Here is a 16,356-nt window from a genome sequence, read left to right as displayed (position 1 = left end):
TATTACACCTTAAATCCTAATACAAGACTTCAAGATGTGAATGTTGACCATGATGAAAGATTCAAAGTATGGAGAGATGTAGAGCCCTGTGGAAAGAGGTCAGAAGAAGCACCAAGGCCATCTGTCACCCAGGTCCCCAAGCACACATACATGGAACGTGGGCTGTTAGCTAGGAATTCCCCTCCAAAACTTTACACTCAATAGCCTCCTCCACCCCCAAGACTGTCCTTATCCGGGGCAAACTCTTAAAAGCTAACCCTACTGCAAAAACAAATAGGAAGGATAACAGAAGGGTACAAAGCAAATACTGAGAATATTACAATCTGAATTATAAATAAGTCAGGTTAAATTTATGTATGAAAGACTCTCTGGGTGCTGGGATGGACACAGACCTGGACTGACCAAGCACCATCACTGCTCCAGATGGTTTATAATTAACATGTGAGGCAAGGAGACTTGGCTTTCCATTCTGAGTGCTACACGGCAGTCAGGCAATTAGCTCTTGGCTCAGATCACTGTCCCAAATTATCAGTATTTCTCACCTTGGGGGAAAAAATGATGATTCGTTTGAAATATGCCACCCAGTACAACCACTGAATTTTGTCCAATATGAGCCCAATGGACAATACCTTAAGTTTATTCATAACAAGAATAAGCATAAAATATGGATTAGACACCATGATCATGGAACTGAAAAAGCAAGCCCTTCCTCCCCCTCGTTTTGTGACACATGTTCTGCATTTCCACCTCTTTTCTTCTTTTTTCCCTATTTTTCTAGAAAAGAAAACCATTTTAAATACAGTAACAGCCCAATCTTTGTAACAAATTAAACATTGGTTTGATATGCCTGATAGGCCTAAAAAGGCTAATGAGTTTTGTTTATTTTTTAAGTCAGGATGCCATATATAAGTTCTGTTTGCATTGTATGATTCGATTTAAATTATTCGGTTGTCTTTTTTGAAATTTTGGTTTTAACAAAGTAAGTCTTATAATTGGGCACATTTCTAAAAGTCCTCTAAATATAACATATGGCAAGAAGGACATTTTCAGAATCAGATAATCTCTGATTTAAATTACTTCAAAACATTACATAATAATTTGTGATTCTATCTTCACAGGTATTGGCTAACATTCCTTGCCAGATGCCCTAGTAAACCATCCTAAGCAGTATGAAGTATATTTTAATTATTTCTTTTCTTCCCCCCAAAAAACTGAGACTTCAAAAGGTTCAGTGACTAGGTTCCACCATGAATTAATAGTTTTGAACCTAGGGCTTTCTGATTCCAAAATCTGTGGTGGTCACCATAATCCCACACTTGTCCAGTGAATAATAACCATTAAGACTGATTAGTTACTAAGCATCACACAGCGCTCCTAAGCACCTGACTCTACTAACTCATGTAATCCACACAACAACCCTATGAGATACAAGTTCTTATTATTAGACCCATTCTACAGATGAGCAAACAAAGGCAGATAGAGGTTAAGTGACTTGCAAAGCTGAAAAAATTAAAGAATTGGGCTGCAACCCCAGGTTGACTCTAGACAGTTCCCCCCATACTTAAGGACTATGCTACAATACAACCAAGTGAATATATGCTACCTGTTATTAAGGATTTTGTTTCACCTAAATGAAAACACTTTATTCATGTAATAAATCATTGCCCTTTCAATAATAATCATCTCCAATTTCTGGAGAATAGTTTGGAAACCACTCTCATTGCATTGGACTGGTTATATAACAACTCGTTTAATTTTAGTGAAAAAGTCTTTCTCAATCTTACTAAATATATTTGCTGAGATTCTTATTTTCAATCTTTTACTTAAACTGAGTGGCTGTGTTCTGTTAGCAAAAGAGAATAGGCAGATTAAGTAGTGAAGAGATCGCAGCAAAAAGGAATTAAATGTAGTAAACCAAATGAATAATTCCTGATGGAATTTCTGTATCATTTCCTTAGTATCCTGAAATGAAACTATACATAAAAAGGATCTAACGTGTCTGTTCTCCTCAAAGTGTAAATACCCCAAATTAAGTCTAATAAGAAAGTATCCTGGAGATCAAGATCAGAAACCCAATTCCTATGGCTGGTGGGGGCTGGCGTTTGCAGTGGGCCTGAGAAACACGTTTCTCAAAATTTAAACATCATTTTCTCAAATATAAGAAATTCATTTTAGTGATGAATTAAAATTAAGTATGAGATTATCATTTATGATTTAGGGGAATAACACACAAGATATCAAACTGTATTAACCAACTTAAAAGCAGAGTATATGGGGATTAAGGAAGGCACTTCTTTTTTTAAAAAAGATCTTATTTGTTTATCTGACAGAGGGAGACATAGTGAGAGAGGGAACAGAAGCAGGGGGAGTGAGAGAGGGAGAAGCAGGCTTCCTGCAGGCAGGTTGACGTGGGGCTCGAACCCAGGACCCCAGGGGATCATGACCTGAGCCAGAGGCAGATGTTTAACTGACTGAGCCACCCAGGCACCCCAAGGAGTGCACTTCTTATGATGAGCAGAAGGTGATGTATGGAAGTGCCGAATCACTACATTGTACACGTGAAACTAATGTATGTTAACATGACTGGAATTTAAATTAAAAAAACTTAAAAAACAAAATATGATCACACTTTTATCCAGTTCCCTAGTTGAAATATGAGTCAACCACAACCATACCATTTTTATGGGGTTTGCAATTAACTAATAATTTTACAGTATTAACTCACTGGACCTATAAAGTAATCTTATGAATTAGGTAAAGCAGAAATTCTCCCTCTCATTTTGCAGATGGAGAAAACTGAAGCTTGGACTATACATGGATATAGTATATCTTCGTGTTATATGGAACTGGTCAAATAAGAAGATCAAGGTTTTCTAACATAGTATAATTCCATTTCCATGGCACCATAAACATCATGTGTCAATTACCATATGGCAGTTGGGTAAGCAAAAGCATTATCAGATGCGCTGTTGGTTAAAACTACAATAAAATCGAACCATTTCAAAACATTCTATTAGGTGAAATTTTTATACTGCCAGATTACATGACATTAAAGAACCAAAAGACATTGCAACTTCCCAGTGACATTTTTCACTCAGTTAAAGGAGAGGTAAAGTTCTGTTCTTCTAAATTCTGCTACGGAGATGTATATGTACTATCTTACTAATAGACACACATGTAACAGATACATTTTAACAGGTTCTTTCATTTTGCAATAGGTTGGCACAAACCAGAATAAATCTAGCCATATTCACAACATCAACACGAACATATGTATCTTACACATTTTTCATTGTAAGTTTATACTCTATTGAAGATCTCAATGTAACCACATAAATGATACTGAATAGAAAATACCTACTAGTGAAGGGTCTTCCAGGTGTACATCACAAGGACCCTCATAGTTCCATCAATCCACAGCTCACTGAGCAACTCGTAACTGAAATGTGTGCCATCACCGTTCAGATCTAAAAAGAAACACAAAGAGATAGCAAAGTTAATAAATGTTTTTCTATATAATTCATAGAAGAGTAGCTTTCCAACCTACAGTATTAAAAAAAAAAAGTGTTTGACAATCCAACAGAGAGGCCTTGATTCACCTGTCTCTGCTTTCCTCACAATGCACAGTATAGTTGTGGAAACACACTAGGCAGTCAATAAGTCCGATTAGGAAGTAGTAAACTTAGTACTAAATTGGTTTAACATTACTGGAGGGTTATACAATTATCAATAAAGAACAAAACAGGGGCGCTTGGGTGGCTCAGTCAGTTAAGCATCTGACTCTCGATTTTGGCTCAGGTCATGATCTCTGGTTGTGGGATCGAGCCCTGCATAGGGCTCTTTGCTAAAGGTGGAGCCTGCTTAAGATTCTCTATCTTATCTTATCTCTGTCCCCCACGCCCCCACCACTTTCTCTCTTGGGGAAATAAAAAAAGGTACAAGGGGTGCCTGGGTAGCTCAGTGGTTGGACCTCTGCCTTCGGCTCAGGTCATGATCTCAGGGTCCTGGGATTGAGCCCCACATTGGGCTCTCTGCCAGGGGGGAACCTGCTTCCCCCTCTCTCTTAGCCTGTCTCTCTGCCTATTTGTGATCTCTGCCTGTCAAATAAATAAATAAAATCTTTTGAAAAAAAAAAAAAGAACAAAACAAACAAAAGGTATATTTGACATCCTTGGATATAGAATTTTTTTAGGGTCTACATGCTGAACATTCTATCAGGCCTGTGTATGCCTTTTTTTCAGTCTTCACAACAAAGCTGCAACACAGTCTTTTCATTTACAACATTTAAGATCAGAAAGTAGAGCTACTGGCCCCAGACTCTGCCCTCCAGAGCCAGGCTCTTTCACCACAGCATGTGGAGTGTACAGGCACAGGCATGGTCCCATGTCTACTTGGATCTTTGGACCCTATCTATCCTCCAATATGAGTAACAGATACAAAGAGGACCAAAGGAAGCTGAATCTCCTAGACCTCTGCACCCCTCATGCCCACGGTCCCTGGACAACAAGCATAATACTCTGCTCTTCACTGTGGGGAGAGCTATAAAGTGAGCTTTCATTTTAGGATTCAGGGTTGGCCACATGTAAATACTTGCTGAGTAAGTGAACGAATAAATGGCAAAAACCAGGAATTGATGTATCTTTTTTGTCTAAACTCATACTCGGTTTGATCAATGCTTTCATTTACTTGCCAACGTTATCTTCCCATTTGCAACACAAACTCAAGAGGAGAAAGGTTAGGATCAATGATCTGAAAAATCATGGGAATTAAGGTCAAATACATATACTCAAAGAATTACAAAGTGATCAGTAATCAGTTTAATATACTTCATTGCAGAGGTTCCTGAAAACAGCAAAAGGTTAACAAACAAAGAAATTTTCCGGAGAAAAAGAATTCGCCTTTTACTCCCAGATCAGATATCAGCTAGTGAACAGAACCTCACCACCTTCCCTTATGACCAGATCCTATCGTGGGTCTTCCCCCGCACAGAGACAGGAGCAAACAAAAATGACTAAAGGCTCCAGGAAGGAACTGGCAAAGCAGCTCTGGATTGGAGACTCTCATGAGAGAGCTACATCAGACACTCCAATGGTCAGACCCCAGCTGACCCCACGGAAGAGGGAGGGAGTGCTGTTGGTGCACTGTCTGTCTAGAGCAGAGACTGACGGACTGCAGCCTGCCGCATGTTTGTGAGCTAAGAATGGGTCCTACATTTTTAAATCGTTGAAAGGAATCAAAAGAAGCCTGCAAATTATTTGAAATTCAAATTTCGGAGTCTATAAATAAAGTTTTATTGGAACACAGCCACAGGCATTCATTTCCATCTTGTCTCTGGCTGCTTTCATGCTACCATGGCAGAGTTGAGGGGTGGTGACAAGTAGCATGACTCCAAAGTCTAAAATATGGACTATCTGACCTTTTATTGAAATGGCTGGCTGGAAGGATCATCGCCTTTTTGGAGGGGATGCTATTAGGGATACAGGGTGCTTTCCAGCAGACTGGAAGCAGGGGGTGGGAATCTGATCCTCCCAGAAGATGAAGAGTCCCAGAGGCAATGCAACAGCTGCAGGGAGTATGGTCAGGCTTGCTGGGGGACAGCGGGGCTTCTCCCTGGGGGAGGCGCCAGAAAGGTGAGACTCAGCCACACTCAGTGTGGCACACAGGCTGGGCAGTTGAGGATGGATGGAGTGTTGTCCTCCAATAAGCTGAGATGTTCTCACTGGCCATATCTATAGATAGATAAAGGGGTGATAAAGGTAAGCAAAATAGAGCATAACACCTATAAAAAAGAATCTGTTGTGATGGGCACTGGTAGTGTATGTACGTGCTGAATCACTAAACTCTACACCAGAAACCGGTATTACGCTGTATTGTTAACTAGGTGGCATTTAAATAAAAACAAAAAATAACAAATAATTTAAGGATCCTGTTAAAAAAAAATCTGTTACATAGCACAAGGAAAACCATGCTGTCTCTATGAAGAGGAAACATTTACGTTTGAAAGACACCAAAGAAAGTGAAAATAAGTTTTGTAGAACATCTATTTTGTACTCTCAATGAACTCTGAGACAACACAAAACACAATCCCAAAGATTTCTCTTCACAGAATTAAACCAAATAAATGCAAAGCCATTTAAGTGGTTTCCCATTTAACTATTAACTGCATCGTGGTGAAGAGAAGAGGGGTTCTGATTTCAAAGTCTTGGCCCTGAACACCAAATCGACCATGTGCTTGCTGTACGACCTTGAACAACTTTGTATTCAAAGTCTCATTTGCATCATCTCTAAAACAGGGTCATTCTAAAGATTCTAAGAAAAATACACACAAATGTCCATACTGCTTGTCACATGGGAAGTATGTGATATTTTCACCAGCTTCCTATCTTCTTTCAGGGCTCGCCCTGTTCACCGGCCCACTCTCCTGTACTAATACTCAGCCACCCACCGTGCCAATTATAGTTATAGGAGAATGGCTGTTGCATAGGTAGGTCTCTCCTGACTTTGCATTTTCTGCTTTCTTTGGGTAGATTGCAATTTTTAACACATGACTACATTTTTATGAGTGGTGGTAACATCTCAGACTTCTCCACATTTGAAATCTCACTTTTTCTGTCAGCAAAGGAAATGCTTACTGTAGTTTTACAAAGAGCTATTTGTTTGTCTATTTATTTTGCTGTTGGAGATGGAATCATTTAGAAGCAGATTTAAAACACACACACACACACACACACACAAATTACTGAAGCTAAGTTCTCTCTGGAATGGATTCATTTAAACCACCTACTCTACTTAAAATAGACAAGTTTACCTTGATATTTGCCAATTAGCATAAGCAATCAACACACTGATGCTGACTCCTGCCCTTGGAGGATGGATGGATGGAAATATATATATATATATATCACATAGAAAGCATGCTGTTTTAGTAAAACCACATCAAACATAATGACAAAAGTCATTGCCCACAAAGGGAGACAATATTTGACAAGAGCAACAGCTGAGACTCAAAACATGTTGATTTGTGCTCAGACAGGACGGGGAAGCTAACTGCCACAGGACACCCCTCTCACAGCTCCTCTGTGTCTCAGACTTTGATCTGCAGGCAGTTCTCACCTCTGCCCCTCACTCATGAGGCCACTAATATTATCTTATTCTCATTGCATTCTAACAGAACAAAGCCAAAACAATGTAAAGAAAATTTGTTTAATCAAAAGCATCTTCTATGAAAGAAAGTACCAAAAAGTAACCTTGATTGTATAACAATGAAATTGTGTAACAATGAAATCTGATCATCTGAGAATCAGAAGCAGGTCCTTCTGTGTGAGTGGGTGGCTTTTCTCCCATACAATGATTAGGACCAGAGAGCCAAAGCAGATATATACATGGTTTGAGCACAGTAATGGTTATGCCCAGGGCACACAGTGACCTTCTACATGAAAATACACATTCTAGCTAGGTTTCCCACTATCTAAAGGATAACCTGATGGTTATTTCTCTTTCTCTGTTAAGACTCTAAAGTTAATTTTTGTAAGAATTAACTATTTTAGTAACTGCATTAGACAGCTACAGTGTTAAGGTAGGAAATAATAAATCAAAAAGAATGACAGCGTTGGTGGAAAAGTCTCAGGCATAACCAAAGGAGGAGGTGTATTTCTAAGTTTATTTTAAATTGCTAGTGGGTAGGTTGATACGTGTTTACATTTATAATGAGACAATTGCCAATCCATCTTTACATTTATTGGCTATTAAACTTTAAAGACAAGTGGTATCCAAAATTAACTTCTATGTTTATGCTACATTTGCTTTCCTGATGTTCCAAGTAATCTTCTGTATTAATTTTAAGTAAGGACTGTTAAATTGACTAGAAAAAAATCAGGAGAATTTTTTTCATATGTAATTTACAAAGCAGAGACAGCAGCTTCTAACTCTTCAATTATAAATCTAACCCCAATATTATCTGATTGGGCTGAGATATCCATTTAGCAGGCTGTGGAGAAAGAGCTCCCTTATGAATCAAGAATGTCATGATGGTAGACAAGTGGCCGAGCCTTTGGATGGAGGGGCACTGTGGAGGTTAGCTAATGCAGAGAGGCAGTCGAAAGTTAGGGCAAAGGGCCAGCAGAGAGAAGGTGAGAAGCACTTTCTACTGGCATCTTCTTGAAAAGAGAGAGAAGGGAAAAATAAAAAAAGGCTTTTAGAGACTCGCATCACCTTATGTGATCACACTGAAGATGAGAGCTATTACATTCAATGAAGAGAGACTTGGAAAAACCCTCCCCCAAACTATGGTACATTCTAGAATCTCATTACTCTAACCATTCCATGGCCCTCCTCTTCTCTTTCTTCTTTTCCTCCTATGCTTCTCCTCCTCCTCTTCTCTCTCCGTGTCTTTTTTAGCAGAAGCATTATAACAGTTAGCATTACTCATGCATCTACTTTGTGCCAGGCTCTTTGATGGGTACTTTACATGTGGATTTGTTTTCTTTCCACAATCTTCCCAAACTGTTGCTACTGGTATTTCAAAGAAGCTGAGGTTCTCACAGACTGAATTTCACAGCCAGAGAGCCATGAGTAGGCAGAGGCAGAAACCAAGCCCAATCTAACCGATTCTTTTACGAAGAAAAGTTAAGCTTCCTGGGAGTAGAGCTCTGCATAATGCAGAACTCACTGCAACATCACAGACCCTAAGCATATAAGGAATTACGATGTGGTTTGGGGTGGGTAAGGATACTGGGAGTTCAATTAAGTTACCCTTCAGAACCTAACTCCGTATCAGAGAGCTTCTGGATTAAACATTCTTTTTTTTTTTTTAAGATTTTATTTATTTTATTTGACAGAGAGAAATCACAAGTAGATGGAGAGGCAGGCAGAGAGAGAGAGAGGGAAGCAGGCTCCCTGCTGAGCAGAGAGCCCGATGCGGGACTTGATCCCAGGACCCTGAGATCATGACCTGAGCCGAACCCACTGAGCCACCCAGGCGCCCCTCGATTAAACATTCTTAAATCAAAACCATAGAGTAAGTCCTTAAGGAACAAATGGGATTAATGTTTGAATCTTTATGTTAAAAGGGACCATGATCCATGCTAATGTACCAGGGAATTTATGGATGATAAAAGGGAAGAAAAATAATTGTTATTTGACCAAGAGATGTTTAGACTGGACGAGTGGTTAAAGGGTTATTCCTTTACTGAACTGCAACAAAATTAGCAATCTATGAAATCAGTCATTTAATTGATATCTGCTAGGGATTCCAGAGTGAAGCCCAAGGAAAGCAAACTTAAGAGTCATCTCTGAAGCCTAAGAAACAAAAGGAAAGGGAGGGGGAAAAAAAAAAAAAAAGCTCAGTTAGGCTCTTAAAACATAATGGAACCCACTACTGGAATGTGGAAGATTTCTACCAGAATAGATCCACAGAGGCAAAGTATGCATTTATCTCTAAATGGGAACAGCTTCCTTACAAATTCTTACATCACTAGAGTTCAGGTTCACTTTCCAGTACTGAGAAGCCAGTGCCCCAGAGATTCTGACACCTGGAAAGGCCTTGGTTTCCTGGAAGCACAGTAAGAAGAAAGGCAGCCAAGAGAACACAGAAATTAATGTTGGGGTTTTCTCTTTTCATCTTACCAGCCTGGATATTTAGATGGTTATCATCGCAAATGCCTTTGGACACTTTCCTAGTTTTGTCTTGAAAGGAAGTGATTTATGACTCAGAAATCGCACAGCTACCTCCCATGAATATTACAGTTTTCAAAAAAAGATGATGGTTTACTAGTATTTTGGGTAAAGAGATGTGTCAGGTATACTTTGGAGTCAGAATATTTACAAACCTAACAAATGCTCCTTAGTCTTTGGAAGTGATAACGCTTCTTAATGCCAGGGCAAGACAAACGGGGAAGCATTCTTTAGTGCTGATACTCAGCATTCTCTGGACTAAGTAAGGAAGACTAGAACAAACATTTAGGGCAATAGGATACTGTGCTTTTGGGGCAGAAGGAGGGTGCACTTATGGCTTAAGAGCAGCAGCAAGGTTTGCTTATGGCAAAATGCATTCAGGATTTCAGTGCACGGCTTCACCCAGCTGTCTCTTAGCACAAGGCAGCTCTCCATCCAACACATTTAAGCAAGGAAAGTAGCACTCTAAATGTGGATGAGAGGAAGGATTTCCACTACATTAGAGAAAGTAGGTTTCCAGGCCACGTACAAAGTGAGATCGAGGACAGGATTAAGATACAAAGGACAAGCAGCTGTCTTAGGGTATACAGGTATATGGCTCACATGATTAAGCTGCTCTACATCTCAGTAGAGATTGTTTGTCGTAGGAGCACGGTGGCTTTGGCCAAAAGAAAACTAGTTGCCATGTCCTCCAGCTGGAACATCGAAATAAATGGTTGAGATTGAACGGAGAGCACTCGAACCTCATGCTCCTCAAACACCCTGCACTGTGGGAACTGGAAAAACAGAGCCAAAGTGAAAATTTCAATACTTAAACTGAAAACCATGAGGATTAGCCATGTAAGTCCAGTGTTCATCTCTCTGCCAGGACTCTGAGTGGAGAGTGGAATGGGGAGGAACAGACATAATAGGGCCACGCCAAGACTCGGTCCTAAGAGAGTAATGATGGAGTCTCAGAAGTCCTTCATGGGTGCAGCAGGCCTGCAGCTTGAACACCGTGCACACTGTCCATTCAGCATGTTTCTAATAGTCAGTCTGCTGCATTAGAAATTCCGGGCTAGGTGGCACCTCTCTGGGTCAAGGTCAAACTGCAGCAGTCTGTACCCAAAAGCCCAGGGGACAGCCAGATTTACAGTCCTCATCTCACAGGAGCCTGAAGAACTGCCTGACAAGAATGTGAAGTGTTTTCACAAGGCAGATCCCACACTCGGTGTGGCTCTGGGGTGCTAGAAACACAGGGCCCAAAGAGGGAAGGAGAGATGTAAAGGGCTTAAAATATACACTAGATGGAAAATAAGGGTCTCTTAAGTAAGACCTAGTGATGGTCTGCACTCAGAGTTCTCAGCATGGTAACACAGAGACAACAGGATGAATTCTCCCTTTTGGAGAGAAGAGATAAGATGCATTAAGAGCTTTTTGCCTCAGGTGGGCTGAGAGCATAATGCCAATATTAACCATGACAAGATTGCTCTCAACTGAGCTTAAGTTCACAGCATGCAGACGCTAGGTCACTGGCAATGACGAACGGGCATCCTGGGCAATGCCACGTTGAACTCTGTCCATCCTCCTCACCTCAAAAATTCCTCGGTGCTGAATGAATTCCATCACTGAGGTTCTGATAAAGGTACAATCATTTGGTGGAAGAAAGTTGCAGAAGCAGTCCAGGCTGAACATGCTAAGGGAAGCATGTACACGGTGAGCTGGATGAGAGCAGAGGCTCTTTCTCACCTCTGCATCTCCAGTGCCTAGCACAGTGCCTGATGCATACCGGAATAGTTTCCAATGGATGCACATCCTTACGGAAAGATAGGATCTTCCAAATAAGCCATTCCTGAAGCTCAGCAGCCACCAGCATACGAGATCCTTTGATTAACGAGGGCCTTACTACTACTACAGATTATTATTTTTATTATACATGGCTATTTTTTGGACTAGGGCAAATGCTAATTGTTCCCAATATGGACTGTGTCAGTTAATCCTTCTTACTACCTTGAAAAGGTACATTAGCCCCATTTTACAGATGAGGAAACTGGTGATTCATACTTAGGTTGGATTATGCCAAATTTCATTTGCCTTCCACCATACGATAACTTAAACTTTTCTTTACTTTCTGTTTCAGGGACTGTCCCTGAAACTGGAAATGATAGGAAGATGTCTACAGTGAAAAGTCGTGCTAATTCTGGCATTAGCATGTAGTTAGGTGACAGTGAGTTAGTTTGGGATCCATTTCCCAATCTATTACATGGGATAAAGTAGAGTAACATACACATGAAAATTCTTTGGAAGTTAAAGACCTATCATTACAAATCAGAGTGAGCGCACATGTGTGTGTTGTGTGTGTGTGTGTGTGTGTGTGTGTGTGTTTGCCTAAAATGAACACGACCATTCTGACACACATATAATGGTAAGGAAAGGAAGCAGGGGCCTCTGACTACATAGTGGGGACTGTTGAGTCAACTCACATTCAGTGGAGCAGCAGAGGAGGTGATCAGATTAACCTTATCATGGATGCGCCCATTTCCCATCATGGAAAGTTTGGCTTAGGTATGGGAGCCTTAGTATGCTTTATTACCATGTTCACACAAAAATGGAGGGAAAAAAGGATTACAATGCTTTTCTTCCCTAAAAACGTGGAAAAATTCGACCTTTTGTTTCCTCTCCTAACGAAGAATGAGAATAAGAATAGTTCAGAATATGTATTTCTATCAGAGTGCTCAGAATAGTTCAAGGATGCCCCAGAATTATTTAAAGGTTTTAATTAGGGGCACTTTGCAAAAATAAAAAAAAAAAATTCAGGAAACTAATGAATTAGAGTGAAAATCGACTTAAAAACGTAAATAACATTTTGGGGCACCTGGGTGGCTCAGTAAGTTAAGTGTCTGCCTTGGGCTCAGGCCACGATCCTGGGGGTCCTGCTATTGAACCGCATATCGGGCTCCTGCTCAGCTAGGAGCCTGCTTCTTCTTCTCTCTCTCCTTCTCTTCCCCCTTTTGTGCTCTCACTTTCTCTCTTCCTCTAAATAAATAAATAAAATCTTAAAAAACAAAAAACAAAAAAAGTAACATTTTAACAGAATCTGTTTTGGTCATTTTTGTTCTCATTTTTTTAAGAGGTGATTATGCCTAAATTTGGAGCAAGGATTATATTAAACTTCACCAGGCATTCTTCTCTCTTAATTATTTTCTTTTAACACATTCTTTTTTCTAAGTTTTTATTTTAACTCCAATTAGTTAACATAACAGTGCTATACTACTTTCACGTATATGATATAGTGATTCAACAATTTCCTACTTCATTTGGTGCTCATCACCTATTTCCATCACCTAACCCCAGCCCCCCACCCAACCCCACTTCAATAACCATCAGTTTGTTGGCTACAATTAAGAGTCTATTTCTTAATTTGTCTCTCACTCCCTCTCCTTCTTTTCCCTTTGCTTGTTTGATTGGCTTCTTAAATTCCACATGTGAGTGAAATCATATGGTATTTGTCTTTCTCTGACAGACTTATTTAACAGCATAATACACTCTAGCTCCATCTATGTCATTGCAAATGGTGAGATTACATTCCTTTTCATGTCTGAGTAATATTCCATTGTATACATATGCCCCATCTTCTTTATTGATCCATTACTCGATAAACACTTGTGTTGCTTTCATATCTTAGCTATTGTAAATAATGTTGCTATAAATACGGGAGTGAATGTATCCCTTTGAGTTAGTGTTTTTGTATTCTTTGGGTAAATAGTAATATAACTGTTGGACTGTAAGGTAGATCTATTTTTAACTTCTTGAGGATCCTCCACACAGCCTTCCATGGTAGCTGCACAAGTTTGTATTCCTACAAACAATGCAGGACGGTACATTTTTCTCCACATCCTTACCAATATTTGTTGTTTCTTATCCTTTTGATTTTAGCTAATCTGACAGGTGTAGGTGATAACTCATTGTGGTTTTAATTTGCAACTCCCTGATGATGAGTGATGTTGAGCATTTTTCACGTGTCTGTTGGCCATCTGTACGTCTTCTTTGGAGAAGTGTCTATTCACATCTTCTGCCCATATTTTAATTGGACTATTTTTTGGGTATTGAATTTTGTAAGTTCTTTATACATGTTGGATACTAAACCTTCATTGGATATGTCATTTGAAAATATCTTCTTTCATTCCATAGGTTGACTTTTGGTTTTGTTGATGGTTTCTATTGCTGTAGAAAACCTTTCTATTAGGATATAGTTTATTTTTGCTTTTGTTTCCCTTGCCTCAGGGGGCATATCTAGGAAGAAGTTTCTATGGTTAATGTCAAAGAGGTTACTCCAGTGTCATAGGATTTTTATATTTTTAGTTCTCACATAGAGCTCTTTAAACCATTTTGAATTTATTTTTGTATATGGTGTAAGAAAGTGGTTCAGTTTATCTCTTTTGCAATGTTGCTGTTCAGTTTTACCAACTCCATTTGTTGATGAGACTGTCCTTTTCCCATTGGATATTTTTTCTTGCTCTATTGAAGACTGACCATAAAGTTGCAGGGTTTATTTCTGGGTTTTCTATTCTGTTCAAATGGTGCTGGCATTTGATAAGGATTGCATTAAATATGTAGACTGCATTGGTAGTATAGACATTTAAACAATATTTGTCCTTCTAATCCATGAGCATGGAATGTTTTTCCATTTCTTTGTGTTGTGTTTCATTTCTTCCAACAGCGTTTCATAGTTTTTAGAGTTCAGGTCTTTAATCTCTTTAGTTATGTGTATTCCTAGGTATCTTCTTGTTTGTGGTGCAAATGTAATTAGGACTGATTCCTTAATTTTTCTTTCTTCTATTTCATTATTGGTGTATAGAAATGAAACAGATTTCTGTACATTGATTCTGTATCATGCCAGTTTACTGAATTTGTGTTTCAGTTCTAGTATTTTTTTTGGGAGAGTCTTTCAGGTTTTCTATGCAGAGTATCATGTCAACTGCAAAAGTGAAGATTTTACTCCTTTCTTTACCAATCTAGATTGTCATTTATTTCTTTTCTTTGTCTGATTGATGTGACTAGGACTTCCAGGACTATATTGAATAGAAGTGGTGAGAATGGACATCCCTCTCTTGATCCTGAACTTAGTGGAAAAGCCCTCGGTTTTTGCCCACAGAGGATGATGTTAGCTGTGGCTTTTTCTTATTTGGCCTTTATTGCGTTGAGGTATGTTCCCTCTATACCTACTTTGTTGAGGGTTTTTATCATGAATTGATGTTGTATTTTGTCCACATCTATTGAAATGAGCATATGATTCTTTCCATGTCTCTAATTGATATGGTATATCATGTTGATTGATTTGTGAACACTGAAGCACCCTTGTAGCCCAGAGAAAAGTCCCACTTGATCATGATGATGATATTTTTTTAATGATTGTTGAATTTGGTTTGCTAGTATTTTGTTGAGGATTTCTGCGTTCATGTTCATTAGGAGTATTGGCCTGTAGTTCTCTTTCTCAGTGGTGTCTTAATACCAGGGTAATGCTGGCCTCATAGAATAAATTTGCAAGTTTTCCTTCCTTTTCTATTTTTTGGAATATTTTATTTATTTATTTGTTTGTTTATTTATTTTAAAGATTTTATTTATTTATTTGACAGACAGAGATCACAAGTAGGCAGAGAGGCAAGCAGAGAGAGGAGGAAGCAGGCTTCTTGCTGAGCAGAGAGCCTGATGCAGGGCTCAATCTCAGGACCCTGGGATCATGACCTGAGCTGAAGGCAGAGGCTTTAGCCCACTGAGCCACCCAGGCACCCCATAGTTTTTGGAATACTTTAAAAAAACACAGACTTAAAAGTTGGTAGAATTCACATGTGAAGTCATCTGGTCCTGGACTTTTTTTTTTTTTTAAGATTTTATTTATTTTTATTGACAGAGAATCACAAGTAGGCAGAGAGGGAGGCATAGAGGGAGAGGAGGAAGTAGGCTCCCTGCTGAGCAGAAAGCCCGATGCGGGGTTCGATCCCAGGACACTGGGATCATGACCTGAGCTGAAGGCAGAGGCTTTAACCTACTGAGCCACCCAGGCGCCCCAGGTCCTGGACTTTTGTTGTGAGTTTTTGATTACTGATTGAATTTCTCTGCTGATTAGTCTGTTCAAGTTTTCTGTTTCTTCCTGATTTAGTTTTGGTAGGTTATATATTTCTAGGAATCTATCCATTTCTTGTAGGTTGTCAATTTGTTGGCATAGAGTTTTCATTAATACTCTCTTATAGTTGTTTATATTTATATTTTTATATTTATATTTTATTTATAATTATATTTTATTATATTATTTATATTTATATTGGTTGTTAGTCCTCCTTTCTCATTTGTGATTTTATTGAGTCCTTTCTCATTTTTTCATGATAAGACTGGCTAGAGTTTTATCAATTCTATTGATTGTTTTCTAAGAACCAGTTCTTGCTTTTATTGATCTGCTCTATTGGTTTTTTAGTTTATATAGCATTTATTTCTGCTCTAATCATCATTATTTCCATTCTTCTGCTGGTTTTAGGGTTTATTTGCTGTTTTTTTTCTAGCTCCTTTAGGTGCAAGGTTTGGTTTTATATTTGAGATTTTTCTTTCTTCTTGAGGTAGGTCTGTATAGGTATATACTTTCCTCTTATGACTGCTTTTGCTGCATCCCAGAGGTTTTAGACCATTGTGTTTTCATTTTCATTTCCATGT

At 39.0% G+C, this 16,356-nt stretch overlaps 1 protein-coding gene across 3 annotated transcripts in view; it reads right to left on the bottom strand.

Annotated features, from left to right (window-relative positions):
• CHRM3 (cholinergic receptor muscarinic 3) overlaps positions 1-16,356 on the bottom strand; it is a 502,304-nt gene that overhangs the window by 353,883 nt on the left and 132,065 nt on the right. For all 3 annotated transcript variants that reach the window (XM_059170341.1, XM_059170340.1, XM_059170342.1), the window contains exon 2: positions 3,362-3,467. The gene's annotated coding sequence lies outside the window, so the exon portion shown is untranslated. The remainder of the gene's footprint in view (positions 1-3,361; positions 3,468-16,356) is intronic.

This window comes from Mustela lutreola, chromosome 4, assembly GCF_030435805.1.
Source record: "Mustela lutreola isolate mMusLut2 chromosome 4, mMusLut2.pri, whole genome shotgun sequence".
NCBI classification, from domain to species: Eukaryota; Metazoa; Chordata; class Mammalia; order Carnivora; family Mustelidae; genus Mustela; species Mustela lutreola.
The sequence above is the reverse complement of the archived record's forward strand: the minus strand, read 5'-3'. Positions and strand labels throughout refer to the sequence as shown.